The following is a 17,949-nucleotide window of genomic DNA, read 5'->3' on the forward strand; positions in this document are numbered from 1 at the left end:
CCAAGTCTGGTCTCAAACATCTGGGCTCAAGTGATCCATCCATCTAAGTGCTGGGATTACAGGCACGAGCTACTGCACCTGGCCAAAAATTCGTATTATTTTTAAACTGTTGCACTCTTACTTTTTATTGTGTGTGTGTTTTTTTTTCCTCGAGAGTATTTTTCCATCTGCAGTTTGTTGAATCCAAGGACACGAAACCGTGGATACAGAGGGATGACTGTATTCGTGGATCCTTAGAGACAGCTGGACTGAAGGTCAAGAACATATGCTCTGCACTACCTAAAAAAGAATTATCAAGCCTACATGGGGAAACAGGCTATCTTCTTTCATTCCCTCTTTGTTTTCTTCAACTCTACTGCACAACAAGCTACTGCCATCAAAGACAGTCACAGATTCATTCTTGGAAAGGTAACCTTACAGAGACAACAAGTACTGCTTTACTTCCACCCCACTGCCACATGAATAATAGATGACCTTATCATCAACATAAACATAAATACAAATCTTAAAAAGCCTTATAAACCAACCACAAGGAAATGATTAAATACACTATGGTTCATACACCTGAAATATTAATCATTAAAAACGTTAACAAACTAGCTATGGCACAGAAAATGTGAATGATATTTAGATTTTTTTTTTTTTTTTTTTTTTTTTGGAGACAGGGTTGCCCAGGCTAAAGTGAAACAGTGTGATCATGGCTCACTGCAGCCTCGAACTCCTGGGTTCAAGCAATCCTCCCACGTCAGCCTGCATAGTAAGTGGGACTACAGGTGTGCACCACCACACCATGCTAATTTTGTTTATTTTTCTTTTTCATAGAGACAGGGTTTCATTATGTTGCCCAGGTTGGTCTTGAACTCCTAGTCTCAAGTGATCCTCCTGCTTCTGCCTCCCAAAGTGCTGGATTACAGGCATGAGCCACCGCACCCAGCCCAGATTTTAAAACATACATAAATTTATATCTACATATAAAATACAGTTAAAACTATGTTTTAAACAAAATCAAACCAAAATCTAAAATTTATTTCCAAACGTAAATTGAGCAGAATGTGTAATTAAGTACCAACAGCATTTTTTCCTACTTCTCCAAATTTCCTAAATTTAAAAAATAAATTTTAAAAATGAAAAAAGCAACAACTGAATGCTATTTTATTCAAAGACAATTTAAGTAATAATTTATGGATTTCCCCCCATTCTTAGCTCTTAAACTACTTCCAAAAGGACTAAGCAACATATTGAACATAGGGATTAAAAATAAAAACAATCCATTTAAGAAATGAATGATAGGCCAGGTGCAGTGGCTCACGCCTGTAATCCCAGCACTTTGGGAGGCCAAGGAGGGAGGATCACTTGAGGCCAGGAGTTTGAGACCAGCCTGGGCAACATAGCTAAACCCTGTCTCTACAAAAATAAAAAATAATAATAAAATAAATTAGCCAGATGTGATGGTGGATGCCTATAGTTCCACCTACTCAGGAAGCTAAGTTGGGAGGATCTCCTGAGCCCAGGAGTTCAAGGTTGCAGTGACCTATGATCGTGCCACTGCACTCCAGTCTGGGCAACAGAGGGAGACCCTGTCTCTTTAAAAAATGAGAAAACAAAAAGAAAAAAAAGAACAATGGATAACTTATCTTGTAAAATTTTTTTCTCACTGCACACCAATATTGTCTTAATTTTCCTAAATCAAGTATTCCAAAGATTACTCAAAAGCTTTCAGAACAAATTAAACTGACATTAATAATGTTATCTACATTATATACAACTATATTATCTTTTCAAGTAATGAAGAACTCTTCAAGTAATGGAGAACTCCCAAAAAAAAAATTTCAAGAGACTAACAAATTATCACAGAACAAACCAAACTGATAAATGGGATCTACATTTCAATGCAACTGTAACAATTCTAATAACATTAAGAACAAAGAAATTTAGTCTTACTATTCTAGATAGTACTTTAATATTTGAGAGCCTTTAAAAACATACATTACAATTATATGAGGAAATGTTCCTAGAGGATAGCACCCCACAGCTATCTATATAAAAAGAAACCCACCTTGGCACTAATTCGAAGAGCCCTGTTTTCTTCACAAATATGCTAACTAAAAATTTTAAGATCAAGGACAAAAGGATAGGTTCATTAAAACTAAACAACAGATATAACTTCCAATCTTGCCAAGTATATTTTTAAAAGCAGAGATTTTCTGAATCTGATATAACCCTCATATAAAATGAAACTACAGGCTGGGCACGGTGGCTCACACCTAGCATAATTCCAGACTTTGGGAGACCGAGGCAGACGGATCACTTGAGTTCAGGAGTTCGAGTTCGAGACCAGCCTAGACAACATGGTGAAACCTCATCTCTACCCAAAATACAAAAATCAGCTGGGCGTGGTGGCGCTCGCCTGTAATCCCAGCTACTCAGGAGGCAGGAGAATCGCTTGAACCTGGGAGGCGCAGCACTCCAGCCTGGGGAACAAAGCGAGACTCCATTTAAATTTAAAAACAAGGACAGACAAACAAAAAACTACAATAGTAATTTCCAGACAAAATAAACGATACAGGTTTAGCACCCCAATAAGAAAATCTAAAACTTTTTGGACATGGACATGACGCTCAAAAAAGTCACGCTAAAAAGAAATGCTCATTGGAGCATTTCTGATTTCAGATTTTTGAATTAGGGATGCTGAACTGGTAAGTATAAAGTAAATATTACAAAATCCGGAAAAATATACCTGAAATCCAAAATACTTCTGGTCCTATGGATCTTGGAAAAGGGATACTCGATCTGTAGAGCATGCTTTCCCTACTCCCTCAGGCCCTAGTCATTTAAACAATCTGCAAAGTGATAGTTTTTTTCCTACAAGTGTAACGAAACTTTTGGGGTGTTCTCTCAAGATATAATCAACACATGTCTCCCAGGTGAAAAGAAACAGCCGGGTGCATTGGCTCATGCCTGTAATCCTAGCACTCTGGAAGGCCGAGGCGGGCGGACTGCTTGTGCTCAGGAGTTCGAGACCAGCCTGGGCAACATGGAGAAACCCCGTCTCTACCAAAAATAGAAAAAAAATAGCCGGGCGTGGCGGCGCCCGCCTGTGGTCCCAGCTACTCAGGAGACTGAGGTGGGAAGATCGCTTGACCCCGGAAGGCGGAGGTTGCAGTGAGCTGAGATGGCGCCACTGCACTCCAACCCCGGCGAAACAGACCCTGTCTTTAAAAAAAAAAAAAAAAAAAAATTAAAAACAAGAAAGAAAAGAAAAAAGAAACTGAGGCGGCATGTCAATCTTGAAAGACAATTATTTAGGAATTCAGGCCCTGCCTCTAGGGGCGTGTCCTCGGGGGTCCTGGCGGCCGCCATTTTAGAGCTGAGGAACCCGCTCTCAGGAAGGGCACTCGTAATGGAGAAGAGCCAGCGTTCCGCCGGCCCGGAGGTGCCAGAGGCCTAGATGGGAGAGAAAGGCCTGCTTGCCAGCATGGCAAGGCCCATCTATCACCAGACGTGCCCCAGGACACAGAGCAGAGTGTCCAGCTTTGTCGCATTCTCTCCGGAGTCGCTTCTGATGCCAAATCACGGCTCTGCCACTTGCCGGTTATGTGAACAGTCGCGGAACTTAAGCCGCCATTTCCTTATCTGTAAACTGAGGGTCCGTTTTCCGCCATCAGATTAGCAAAAAGAAATAATAATATCCAGTTTGGTCCAAGGCATATTGAAACCCATTGTGTGCCGTAGCAGCTTTGCCAGGAGTGGATAATGAGCAAAACTTGGCATTACCTACAGAGATTTTTAAAGTATATATCCTTTTTCCCGGCAGTTTCACTTCTAGACACTAGTTATAGAGAAATAAGTACACATATACAAAAAAAGTCATTTCTGAAGATGTTTAATGCCATATTGTTTGCATGCTAGAGAAACACTGGGGGGAATGTAGATTAACAGGAAACTGGTTAAGTAAATGCTGCTACATCCAATCTGGGTTATTAACATCCATCCAAGAATGAGCTACATCTAGGTATTTTTTGTTTGTTTGTTTTTTAATACAAGACATTAAGTTTAAAAAGGAGAACATTACGTATTATATAATCTTACTCAAACACAGGCACACAAGACCTAATACTAGTTAATGTCACGTGCACTATTCCTTTTAGATATTTTGGAGCCTATTATGTACCACACATTGTTTTGGATATTGGAAAATCAACAGTAATTGAAATCCCAGCCTTCTAGTAATGGAAGACCAAAAGAAAATGCAAATAATCAAATTCAGGCTGGATGTGGTGGCCAAAGCCTGTAATCCCAGAACTTTGAGAGGCCACAGTGGGAGGACTGTTTGAGACCAGGAGTCCAAGACCAGCCTAGGCAACATGAGACCCCCATCTCTGAAAAAAAGAAAGAAAATAAGAAAATTAGTGTGCACACTGGCACACTCCTATAATCTCAGCTACAAAGGCGGCTGAGGTGGGAGGATCACTTGAGCCCAAGAGTTGGAGACTGCAGTGAACTATGACTGCCTCACTGCACTCCAGCCTGGGCAACATAGCAAGATCCTGTCTCTTAAAAAAGAAAAGAAAAGAAAAAGGAAAATGAAGCAAAATGAGAAAATAATGACAGGAGTATGTAGATCAACATAAAAATAAATGTAGGGGAAAAACTAGAAGGCACGGAATGTAGGGAGACTACGAAGGGGATCTTTTTTTATGGAAATAACAATACCTTCCTTAATAAAGGATTAAATGAGATAAAACCTGGAGAGTTCCTAGCGCAGAGCCTGGTGTTTGAGACTTCAGTGTCTAGAGTCTGACTTGCCTAGGTTCAAATGTGGACTCTGTCATTTCCTATGTCTTGGAGACTTCATTTAAACTTCTCAATTCCTCAGTTTCCTTGTCTATAATGGAAATGTGATGTCATACCACCTCTTAAGAGTTGTAAGGATTTAGTAATTTTTAGATGTAAAGTACCTGGAACAGTGCCTGGCTCATATTAAGCATTGTAGATGTAGTATCTCTTATTATTATCACCATCTCTTATTATCATTATCATTACCTGAGGCAGAGCTTTGAAGCCATACTTGCTGACCCTCAGGTAGTTCGTTCCTTCAGCATCCCCAGCTGATATTTGCCCAGCACTTCACGGCTTAAAAATTCAAGGAGTCTATGCCTCATTCAAACTTTTCAGCTCACCTAAAATGATAACCACTTCATTTTTTAAAAACCTTACCGGGGTGAAACGAACCATTTTAAATTGAACATTTAGTGGCATTTAGTGCATTCACAGTCTTGTGCAGCCACTAACCCTAATTCCAAAACATTTCCATTACTCCAAAGTAAAACTCCTTACCCATTAAGCAGTTTCATCCCCATCTCCCAAACCTCTGATGACCACCAAGCTATGGATTTTTCTACTGTGGATATTTCACAGAAATGGACTCATGTATTATGTGGCCTTTTGTGGTTTTCTTTCACTTGGCATATTTTCAAGGTTCATCCACACTGTAACATGTATTAGTACTTTATTCCTTTTCATGGCTGAATAATATTCCACTGTAAGTTTATACCACATTTTGTTTATCCATTCATCTGTTGACAGACATTTCAGCTGTTTCAATTTTTGGGTATCATGAATAGTGGTGCTAGAAACCTGTGTGTTACATGCTGGATTGCCTATCCCCTACTTTGGGTACCTCTGGTTTGGTGGTAGGAGAGTTAAGAGTGGTAGGAGAGTTAAGAGTGCTGCAGTTATTAGGAAAGGTCTCCAAAAAGGAACAAGAGGAAGGAATGAGTCTGAAATGGTCTGAAGGAAGAACAGATATTCCATGATGTCAGATCAAACAGAGGAGGAAAATAATGGGGGGTGTCACAGGTGAGGGAAAAGGATCAGCAGCGGAAGGCTAACACTGAAACTTTCCTGGGTAATAGAATGTTCTTCTTAATTTGAGATGTGCTTACATGGGTGCATGCATATATATTTACATATATATGTTAAAATGTATGTATGTATGTAAAAGTTGTATTTGTATTTATACATATATACATGTTTATAATATACATATATACATGTTTATAATATGTATATACATATATACATAAAATGTGTATATATGTAAACATTGGTGTGTATTTTTGTACACAGTTATACCTCAATAAAAAATTTTGAAAGATGAAAAAAAAAAAGACATTATTTAAGGGGGGGATGCTACACTATCAACCAGATTTGTGACAAGTAGGGTTATAGGACATTCACAACTCCTCTCACACCCCATTACCACCCTAAACACTTTTTTAAATATAGAAACTCAACAACTTGAAAGTAGACACAAAACCATCCCCAAGATCCAAGCCAGGGACCAATGGATCTCACTCTCACTTTTTCTTTCTTCACATACACCCCTTACATTTACAACGTGCTTTACTCTTTACAAAGACCCCTTTACCTACATTACCTCTTGTATCTTTTCAAATCTGTAAGGTCAGTGAGGGTGATATTTTTAAATTTTTTTTTTTTTTTTGACAAAAGAAAATAGGCTCAGGCCAAGAATCTTGCTAGTGGTGGAACCAGACCTAGAAACCAAGTCTCCTGCATTCAATTCTGCAACTCCTTCTACTATACACAATACTACCCCTTCTGTAATATAGTAAAGCCTTCTAGAAAACATTTGGCTGGGTTCCAAGACAGCTGTCCCAGACTGAGTAAGACTCTATACAGCAAACAGTGTAAATAGTGAGGGTTTAATGCAATTACTGGCATGGAGGCATACATTTTTTTTTTAAGTGAAGAATTAGTTGGTTTTAAAGTAAATCAACATGGTGTGTGAACGGTGGGGGAAACGAGCAGAACGTTCTTCTAAAAAGAAGTCAAAATGAAGTACTGTTGATGTGCACATTTCGCAATAGCGAATAGAGGTAGTGGTCATCAATACAGGAAGGAGAAAAAAAAGACAACAAAGAGTGGACAATTAAGAAACTACATAATGTTTTATTTTGGGGAACTGAAATGAGGAATTTCTCCTGATCCCACACCAAAATAACTTGAGATTGAGAACACTAGTTTATAAAATACCAAGAAGTAGGAGAGAATTTTATTTAGCCATGAAAAGGAATGCCTGTCAAAACTGCTGGCTCTGAAAGATAGGGGATCAGAAATCCAAAGCCCCATTTTTAGATCACCTATTGGTGCTATGCAGTTTAAATTAGCTGATTATTTTACCCTTTCAATTTTTCTATCTGTAAAATCAAGTAACACTTTACCCAAACTATTTTCTAATGACCTTGGAAGGAAGAAATGATGTCTAGAAAGGTAATGATCAATATTTTACTTCCATCAGCCACTGAAAAAAGTATTTCTCAAGCATCTACGTGCACAGTACTAAGCTAAAGTGCAAAGAAAGCACTGGTCTTTATAATCTAGATGAATAAAGCACAGAGAAATACAAAATAATAATTATGTGACAAAATTGAGATATCTCAGAGAAAAAGTTTTCACACGAGCTGGGTTGAACACAGCAGTCAGAAAGAATAAAATTGCATTTAATCATGATAGAAGACAAAAAGAGTAGTTATAAAGTTTAGGTAGGCAGAGAAGAGGCAAGTTGGTTGCTATGTCCTTCGGGCTCCCAAAACACAGCACTCATTTGTTACTGCACTGAAAACACTGTACAGTAGTTTATTTGTTGTTGCCACTTAAACTATAAATTCCTCAAGGACAAAGACCTTGTTTGATTCATTTTTCTATTCCTCCTCCCTTGCATAGGGTCTGGCATACAGAAGATAAATATTTTTTGAAAGGCAATGTTAACACAGATGTCCCTATTTAAATTACTACATCTTAACCTACACTATTTGTCCACATCATTTACTTATTTATTGTCTCTCAACTCCAAAACTACCCTCCCAGACTCTATGTTGTTATGGCTGAGACTGCAACCATGTTTCACCAACTCCTTTGCCAGCTGGGATCTCATTAGGCTTTGCCAATAGCAGTAGTAAGTGAAGACTGGAACACAGGAAGATGGGAGAAGGGACAACCTTCCAGTTCCTGTCAGTAGCAACTGCAGTCCCTGACCCTGGCAGTTAGCAAATGGTTCCAGTCTCCAGGTTTTTGTGGTTCTCCCAGAACCAGCAGTAACACATGCCTTCATAAGTACTAGCAGCAACTGCACAATGCTGACCTACTCAAAAGTCCACCACCCGGTCCATAGAACCTCTTCTCTGAGCTCTTAGGTTCTGATTACTGTAATGTTCCCCCCTCCCCCGCTTTTGTTTTTTTGTTTTTTTTTTTACATTCATCTAACCAACTCCCTATATTAAATCCTTTCTGTTGAAATTCCTACTGAAGTCGCCATTTCCTCTATTGTACCCTAGTACATTGTAAAACACAATAATTCTAACTGCTCTCAGATATCTTGCTGCTTCACTGAAGGGAAAGTAAACAAAATTTGGGTTATTTTATAAAAACTATTTCATAGAGGATAACTTGAAACCCTCTAAATTTGCTTCTGTTAAGCTGCAGCATAAAAATCACTTTTTGTGATTTAAACTACTACACTGTTTAAATGAGAAAATGAGAAATAATTTTACAAGTGCAAGTTATTCCAAACAGATGCACTCACCTCTGTTAATATAGTACATATCCTAGAAATAATGTGAAATGATAAAATTGTTCTGCTATTCCCCAGTGGTCCCAGTTCTCACATCCTCTGATACTGTGGCATGAGATCCTGATTTTTTTTTTGAGGCGGAGTCTCGCTCTGTCACCCAGGTTGGAGTGCAGTGGCATGATCTCAGCTCACTGCAACCTCCATCTCCTGGGTTCCAGCGATTCTCCTGCCTCAGCCTCCTGAGTAGCTGGGATTACAGGCACATGCCACTATGCCTGGCTAATTTTTGTATTTTTAGTAGAGACAGGGTTTCACAAAGTTGGTCAGGCTGGTCTCCAACACCTGACCTCGTGATCCACCTACTTCGGCCTCCCAAGGGATCCAGATTCTTAAATTTAAAGGCACTCCCCTTCGAATGCTCCTCCCCCACCCCCCCGCCCCAAATGCAAGGTCCCTAAATGCAAGCTAACTACTTCACGCAGTGCTCAAAGAACCGGTAATCTGCTCCAACACCAAAGCTTAGCTGAACTTATTGGTATGTTGTTGTGCCTTCCTGAGGGATTTTCAAGCATGATTTTTTTTTTTTTTTTTTTTTTTTTACTAAATGTGATTTTCATTCTATGCATCGACTTTAGAATCTAACCTTTTCATACAACTCCACTCTATAGCATAGAAAAAAAAGAAATCCCCCTTGCAGAAGAGGCCATAAGTAACATATCTTTTAAAAACAAATGACCAAAATGCTTACGTTTTTCATTTGGCTCGTTACTTCACTTAATAGTATGCCCTCATTAGCAAATTTAACCCAAGGTTAATTTCAAAAATAACTTCACCACTGTACTTAATACGGATAAACTGATTTTTTAAAATTATGATAAATGGCAAACAGGTTAATTCTCAAAATGAAATGGGAGAAGGTAAATTTAAGCAACAGAAATCTTAGAATTTTTAGCAATGTCTATAGCTCCTGAGCATCCAACAAGATATATAACTAAGCCCAATCACACCACTCTGCCTCAGCTGCCTAAAAACCGTAAAGCAAAGGAGAATTAAGAACATGGCCAGTTCTACCGGAGTTGCTCCACACAACACAAAACTGCGTAATGGGTCACCTAAACTCTTAGCACCTATAGGGACTCATCACCTAGCTCCTACCTGGCAACACACTAACACTAGCTTCTACTTAAATGCCAAGAGTCTCATGACCACAATCAAAATATTTATGTAAGACCAATCAAACTGCACTTCCCACAAGAAATACCAGAAGACCCAGTAGACACAATAGGCAGAAAGGGTAGAAGACCAGTGGGCAAACAGTCAGGATATGTGGACCTTTAAGGAATGGACTGTGTAAATGCTATAATACCACCTTTGTACCCCAAATTATATGGGCACCTACTCAGTATTAAATGCAAAGAAACAGTCAATAAGTTGCTATGACAGCTAAGATGTCAAATAAATGACTCAATCAAGAAATTAACCATTGTCTGATGACAATGTCTTCTACAGCGTGTGCAATAAATAACACGAATTAAAAATCAATTGTAGATCTGTGGGCAGAGTACATAATCTCATATTTTTCCTTTCTTAAAAGCTGCAAACTGTGATGCATTTTTAGTTTATCCAGAATTTAATAAATGAGTTATTACAAAACTATGAAGCGCTTTAAGTCATACTAGAAACACTGCCATAATTTTAATAAAGTGCGTTTTAATGTTAACTCATTTCTCTTGCTGGAAGAAATTATGCTTCTTTGCTAATGTATAGAAATGAAACTGTCACTGAAACATCTGGTTATATATTATTCATTGGGCATATATATCACCTTTACTCCAAAGTCTGCATAATATAAATACAAATCATGAATAAATCAAATCAGAGACACAGACGCGACACCACAAACTGTAGGTCAGTAATAAAATTCCAAACATGTTTGCTGACCTGGTCTATATTTCCATCCATTCAAATCTGGGAGCTTCACACAGGCAGAGAAAAACTCCAGATTCCCAGTATTTTTAAAGTCTGCATGGTCTACATTATGTTAGTGATTGTAACTGGAAAATTTTCTATGCAACACACTTTACGATAACTAGCTTATTTTTCAAATATTCAGACGGATTGGCCTGACTCGGGCAGGTTTTTTCATAAATCTGCCTCTACTATAATTAACCTTAAATGTGGATGCCACAAGGATACCTGAGGGAAATAACTACAATCCTTACAAAAAGTGAGAGACCATATTCGCTGTGCTACTCCTAGAAAAAGGAGTCTCATATAATAACTACCTATTATTTTACTAAAAAGTAGGTTAAGAGTACAATCAAGATTTTTAAAGATACTTGTTGATTGTGAAAAGTAGAAATTTCAGGGGAAAAAGGGAATAACCAAGAGTCATATTGCTGCTATTTAAATACTTTATAAATCAAAGGATCAAATTTCACTATAAGAAGCAAACTCTCACACCAACCTAAGTTATTAAAATATTCAACAACTGCACTTAATGCAAAACAGACAGATTAGCTACCAATTAGACTAAGTATTCCAACTGATCATCTTGGAACTACCAAAAGTAGATTATGTAATGCAAATCGCTCGTACATTCGTTTTAAACATATCCGCGGTTTAAAACAGTGAAACCATGCCTTAATTTTTTTAAATTAAAAAACAGCGTATTACTAAAATGCTGAATGCAAACCTATATCCTTTTCACGGCACCTCAAAGAAAACTGACATCTTCAAACCATTTTATAATGTAAAGTTACATTCTCTAAAACTTCCGACAGCCTCGAAAAAGATACCCAAAGGGGCTTCAAATAGATGGGTCTATAATTGGTCTTAGCGGGCAAATAACTGAAATAAACCTCCAAGTTTGAGATCAATTTTTACTAACACCATCTCTGAAAGCAAGAAGGCGACTTCTGCAGAAGGCAAACGATTCCGAATAGCAGGACGTGGGCTCCCGGCAACAGTGGGTACTAGGATCTTAGCATGAACGACAGGGTTCAAAACGCGAAGCTTCCCGCAGAAACTAACCAAGACACCCCCTCCCCCCACGACTCCTCCTGGGTAAACTCGCGGCTTTAGAAAGCAGCAACAGATACTCCCGAGCAGGAGGCGGCACTCCAGGAATGTGTGAAGCAGAAGGGGTCACCCCGAGGAACCCCGACGTCGAGCAGCTCCTCTACACTGGAACCCCGACTCCGACCCCCCAAGAGGAAGGAGCGATATCTGCACAAAGTGCCCCTACCCCACCCCCACGATGCAGAGACACATCCCTGGCTGCGAGGGGGAAGCCCAGAGAAAAAACCCGCATTCCACTCCGTCCGCCTCCGGAGTAGGGCTGCAGAGAGGCTGGGGCCCCCGCCCCCGGAGGCAAGGGGGCCGCGCTACAGCTCCGGCCTCCGCGCGGAGGAAAGGGTAGCGAAAGGCTCGCGGCGAAGGAAGGAATCCCGGCGCTTCGCTGACTGGGTCCTCCGCAACCCAGCTCCCTTCCCTCCCACGACCCTCGAAGACACGGGAACAATAAGAAGCCGCTTCCCCCGCCGTCTCCGCCCCAAGAGCGGCCGGGGGCGGCGGCGGCGCCATGTCCCCTCACACCCCCGCGGACACACACCCCCCCTACTCCGCGGTCCCCGTCAGTCGCCTGCAACGCGGCCGAGCAGACGCGCGTCCCGGCCCGCCGCTTCCGCGCCCTTCGCCTCCCCGCCCGCCCCACTCACCGGCTCCTGCCCCAGCCTGGGGCTCCGCTGGCCGCGGCCGGAGCAAGACTCGGGTATCAGCTGCCGCGGCCGCCGGCGCCGCCGCACAATATGGCGAGCCTCGGCTTCCGCAATGGAGCTCGGGAAATACAACAGGGGCCGCTCAATATTCATGAGAGACTGAGGGGAAGCCGGCTCGGCCGGCGCTGCGGGGAGGGCGGGAAGGAGCGAGCGAGCGAGGGGCGGAGGCGCGGGACGAGGACGTGCACGGCGCGGGGAGGCCCGCGGCGCGAGGGGAGGGTGCGCCGCCGCGTGTTGGCCTGGAGAACCAAAGCCACCGCCCCGCCCTGGGCTGGCCGGCCACGCCCCCCCGGCGCCCACCGCGGCCCGACGCAGCCCCCAGGCAACGCCCGGGTGACGGCGCCTCCACCTCGTGCTTAACCTTTGCTTAGGTTCTTCTGCCCTGGCTTCGGCCCACCCTTTACACTGCCCTGGCCGGCCTCTGAGGTTTGGACTCAGACTTCTTTCTCGTGAGTTCGTCCTCTTAAACCTATCCCACCGGCGGAAATCCTCATTAAGCTTTGGTCTGCAGAACTTCACATGAACTTCGGCACCCTTCCACCCTTATACAACAAACATAAACTTTTCATCCTTGCAGGATAAAACTGCAAGTGTAATTACTCCAGGGAAAATGACCTTCCACTCTAAACTTAGCTTAACATTCTGATTGTGGTCATCAGCTCTTACTATTTACCTTGCTGCTGCTTTATCCTACCTCCTTGGCCCCTTCCGGTATTATCTTCTGAACTTGAGGATTTACGAAGTAATGGATTAATAGATGTAATCATTACCTAAAACACAGCCAGTCAGTCTCCAGTAAATTATCCGACATTTAATGCGTGTAAATTATGAGCTGAAATAACGAAGAATGGAAAGTTCCCTGATCTCAAGATGTACTATTGTTGAGATGTCATGTTCTATTGAGAAGATAGCCAACAATACCAGACCGTAAATCTGAAGGCACTTGAGGCATAAACCAATGGACTGCAGTGGGAATCGGGCAAACTAGGTTCATAACCTCCAATGTGTGTCTATGTGACTTACGTAAATTGCATAGCTCATCTGCACTTGATTTTCTTCGTCTGCGAGATGGGAGAATTGTATTGAATCCTAGGTCCTTTCTAGTTCTTTGACGCTCTAAAACTCTCTATAAGCAATTCCAAATAAATGATATGAGTTTACACAGGAATTTGGAAAAGAAAAATATCAATTCCAGCTGGTGTGTTTGGGGATGATTTCCTGAGGAGCCGGGATTTAAGATGGTCCTTGACGCCTTGGATGGGTGGAAAGAAAGAGGACAGGTGTTAAATACAGCACATTATGTATGCTACCTAACAATCCATCAAAGGAAGCAAGCATTCTTTTTCAGTGGCTTGAAAACTTTTGCCTACTATCTATAACTTTAACAAGTGACAGTTATCTGACTCTACAAGCCCTTCAAGGTTAAACTCGTTGCCAATGGCGGGGGGGGGGGGGGGGAGGCTGGGTGTGTGGCTCACGCCTGTAATCCCAGCACTTTGGGAGCCCAAGGCCAGCGGATCACTTGAGATCAGGAGTTCGAGACCAGCCTGGCCAATATGGTGAAACCCTATCTCTACTAAAAATACAAAAAAGTTAGCCAGGTGTGGTGTTGCGCGCCTGTAGTCCCAGCTACTCGGGAGTCTGAGGCAGGAGAATCTCTTGAACCTGGGGAGGAGAGGTTGCAGTGAGCCAAGATCGTGCCGTGGCACTCCAACCCAGGCATCGCAGCAAGACTCCATCTCAAAACAAAACAACAACAACAACAACAACAAAATCAAAATAATCAGAGATGCTCTGCTTCTCTCTTCTTGTGAAAGTCCACTTTCTAGAAACTGCAGTTGCGGGAGCATCTCCCTTCTTCCTTCACGAGGAGTACATGTGTAGTTCAATTAAAGCAAGACAGGATGTTCATAATTTAGAATTTTTGCTCTAATTAAAATGCTTTTGAAAATCATGATGTGTGGTTAGATTAAGCAATTCAATTGATGTTGAGAAAAGTGATCATTTGTAGAAAGCGCAGGAACTTTATGGATGAAAGTTAAATATAGTGCTTAAAAAAGACTCACAGGAGAATTAGTGGAAAAATGGAAAACTTATGGGATATCTGGATTAAATGTGATTAAAAAGCTAGACCGCAGGCTAACATCCTTAATATGAAAAACACTCCTGACAAATTAATGGAACTCATTTTATCTATTTTATCTCTTACTCAGAAACTTGGTACTGGATCTTCCCTGACTATATTAATCAGGAAAGGTTATGTTATGGTATAGTAACAAACATCTCCAAAATCTACATGCCTTAACACAACAAAAGTATATTGCTTGGTTATGCTTCATGCTTCATGTGGATCCAACTCACTGTGTTCCCGTCACTCCAGGAACTAGACTGATAGAGACGCCACCATCTTGTAGCTGTATCACCCTGGAACACAGAAACTTATTCTCTGCAGCAGAGGAAGAAAATGGCTAAAGAATCCCCGTGAATTTTTCATAGCCTTAGCTTGGAAAAGAGAGCAGTGATCACATTTCATTGCCCAGAACTAGTTGTACAGCCCCACACATCTGCAAGGGGACTGAGTCCTTGAACTAAGTTCAGAAAGGGAAGCGGGGACATTGGTGAACAATACTAACGTCAGCCACCCTGACCTCACCACTCGGTTCCTAGATGCCATGGGAAAACTCTAAGAGGTTTTATTCTGTAACATTGGTTCTCTTGAGTGACCCCAAGAAAGTTATGCTTTGAAAAGTAAACTCTCTTACTTATTAAGAGTTGACTGTCATGTAAATAGAGTGGACCTTCCATTTTCTTCCCTGTTGTTTTAATCGTATATTATATCGATGTAAACTCCATAGTAAATGTATCAGTAGTGATTCACATATCCAGACCACATTCTTTTTGCTAATGTTTTGACCTGACGTAACGGATATCGTTCTAAAAAGCATTTTCTAGTAACACTCTATCTGCATGTACTGATTGGAAGTGGTATTTGTATTTTAAATAGAAGAACATTAAATTAACACTACCTAATAGAAGTATATTATGGGTGACGACTAGATGAATTCTAGTTAAAAAACAATTGTCTTCCTTTAACACTTCAGAAGTAGTATCAGGTTAATTACATGGTGAATTGGGTAGGTATCTCTAAGTGAACACAAAAATTACCTCTTGGCTGGGCATGGTGGCTCATGCCTGTAATCCCAGCACTTTGGGAGGCCGAGGCCGGTGGATCACCCGAGGTCAGGAGTTTGAGACCAGCCTGGCTAACATGGCGAAACCCTCTCTCTACTAAAAATATAAAAATTAGCCAGGCATGGTGGCACACGCCTGTAATCCCAGCTACTTGGGAGGCTAAGGCAGGAAAATTGCTTGAACCTGGGAGGCTGAGGTTGCGGTGAGCTGAGATCATGCCACTGCACTCTAGCCTGGGTGACACCACCAGACTCCTTATCAAAAAAAAAAATTATGTATATATATAAAACCTCTTAACTGGCATTCTGCTATAGTCAGGCTACAAAATTAAAACTAATTCAGCTCAACCAGCTTTTATTGAGCATCTAGTATGTGCCAAGCACTTTGTTAAGTACTTGGAATAAAACCATTAATATAACTAGGATATGAGTTCCTTGAAAGCAAAATTCTTGTTCACCAGCAGATACCTAGAGACTAGCACAGTGCTGGCACTTAGTAGATGCTCAATAAATAGGTGTTAAGCGAAGGACAGAATGGGATTCTTTGACTCCAGAGTGTATGTGAAATAGAATAGCACATATGAGCTTGGTTTGCTTCACTTTCATTACTTAACAGAGGAAGTTTCTGTCAAGAGTTTGTTTAGTCTCTCCAGAGGCTTTCTCTACTTAGGCAGTGTGTCTTAAATGGAAATTCACACTTGCCTATTCTATGTCTACCATATAAATTTATTTTCAGCCATGCTCCAAGCATTTAATGGTTAATACTCATCTGAGATGAAGACTGCAGGCCACCAACCATCTGTTAATGCTAAGCTATGTATGCATCACAGTTTATAAAGAACCTTTAGATCTGTTATTTCATGAATTTTCAGAACAGTTTTCCAAGATATTATTCCTACTTTAGGGAGGAGGGAAATGTGACTTCTGCAGCTCAATAACTCTCCCAAACATTGAGTTAGTAACTGGCAGAGCTGAGGCTCAGATCTTGGTCATTTGACTCCAAGTGCTGGATATATTCCATTCTGCCACATCTGCCTTGCCACTCTGTGCTGCACACACAACTGCAGTATCTTTCTTCTTTCTAGTAAGTGGTATATGAGTCAAACATCTCTGGAGTTTCCCCTCAACATTATTATTTATCCCAATCCTCTGATTCTCAGTGTAGTATCTTTCTTTCTTTTTTCTTTCTTTTTTTTTTTTTTTTTTTTGAGATGGAGTTTCACTCTTGTCCCCCAGGCTGGAGTGCAATGGCGCGATCTCGGCTCACTGCAACCTCTGCCTCCTTGGTTCAAGTAATTCTGCTTTCTCAGCCTCCCGAGTAGCTGAGATTACAGGCATGTGCCACCACACCCACGTAATTTTTATACTTTCAGTAGAGGCGGGGTTTTGCCATGTTGGCCAGGTTGGTCTTGAATTCCTGACCTCAAGTGATCCGCCGGCCTCAGCCTCCCAAAGTGCTGGGATTAGAGGCATGAGCTACCATGCCCAGCCAATATGATTTTCAGGAAGCTGATCCAGTAATAGGAAACTAGCAGGTGTTGGTTTTATCTTCTTAGAAAACTTACTTTTAGAGAACAAAACAAAAATAAAAGTAAAAGGTAAGCTAAAAGACTGGAGGAGCTTGGGATTTAACCACTATGTATAGATACTATTGTTGAAATATATCCTCTACCAAAATCTTTATTTGCCATCTTTTAGATGTATTGTGCTTTCTTTGAAAGAGCCAAGTTAAGTGGGGACATTGTAGAAAGGCCTAGAGAGGCCTGTAATTCAAGGTGGCTCCAGGAAGCAGGCAACTCGAGATTTACAACCTTTTCAGCTGAAAAAATATAGCTCTAGCCACAAGCTCTAGTGAAGTTTTATTTGTATTTCAGCACAGTGCATTTCTGTTTGTGATACTTCCCTTGGCACTTTAATTCCTTTTTCTATTCCCCAAACAACGAAAATAATTGGTGCTACTTTTATTTGCTAACTGTTCAACTTAAAGGAGTTAAACAGGTTAAATGAGATGGGCTAGTTAGAAAGACTTTTGAGGAAAACTACACAATATTGCTATTTCACTCCCATGGAGATTTGGAATGGTATTTTATATGTCCCAGATGTGGCCACATTCTGCCTAACATCTGTTAGTGTATTTTATTAAAATAATGAACTAACATGTGTTTGAAAAGCCAAAAGAGTGAATTAAAGTTTTCATTGTGATGCAGCATAGATTGCTGTTTCTTTATAGTTCATAATGGAAGTGTATACTATTGTGATATCCATTTTCAAATATAAAATAAAGTACGATTTAATAATTACCAGCTTTCAGTAATTACTGGCTTCTAGTACGAAGAAAATTCAATCCATTAGAACAAACCTTTGCAGATTTTTTGTTTCTTTCAAA

General features: G+C 40.9%; 1 protein-coding gene across 2 annotated transcripts in view; it reads right to left on the bottom strand.

The window, feature by feature from the left end:
* Window positions 1-12,639, bottom strand: part of RNF2 (ring finger protein 2) — a 55,750-nt gene extending 43,111 nt beyond the window's left edge. For both annotated transcript variants that reach the window (XM_017951345.2, XM_003893395.4), the window contains exon 1: window positions 12,313-12,639. The gene's annotated coding sequence lies outside the window, so the exon portion shown is untranslated. The remainder of the gene's footprint in view (window positions 1-12,312) is intronic.
* Between the last annotated feature and the right edge of the window lie 5,310 nt (window positions 12,640-17,949).

Source organism: Papio anubis, chromosome 1, assembly GCF_008728515.1.
Source record: "Papio anubis isolate 15944 chromosome 1, Panubis1.0, whole genome shotgun sequence".
NCBI classification, from domain to species: domain Eukaryota; kingdom Metazoa; phylum Chordata; class Mammalia; order Primates; family Cercopithecidae; genus Papio; species Papio anubis.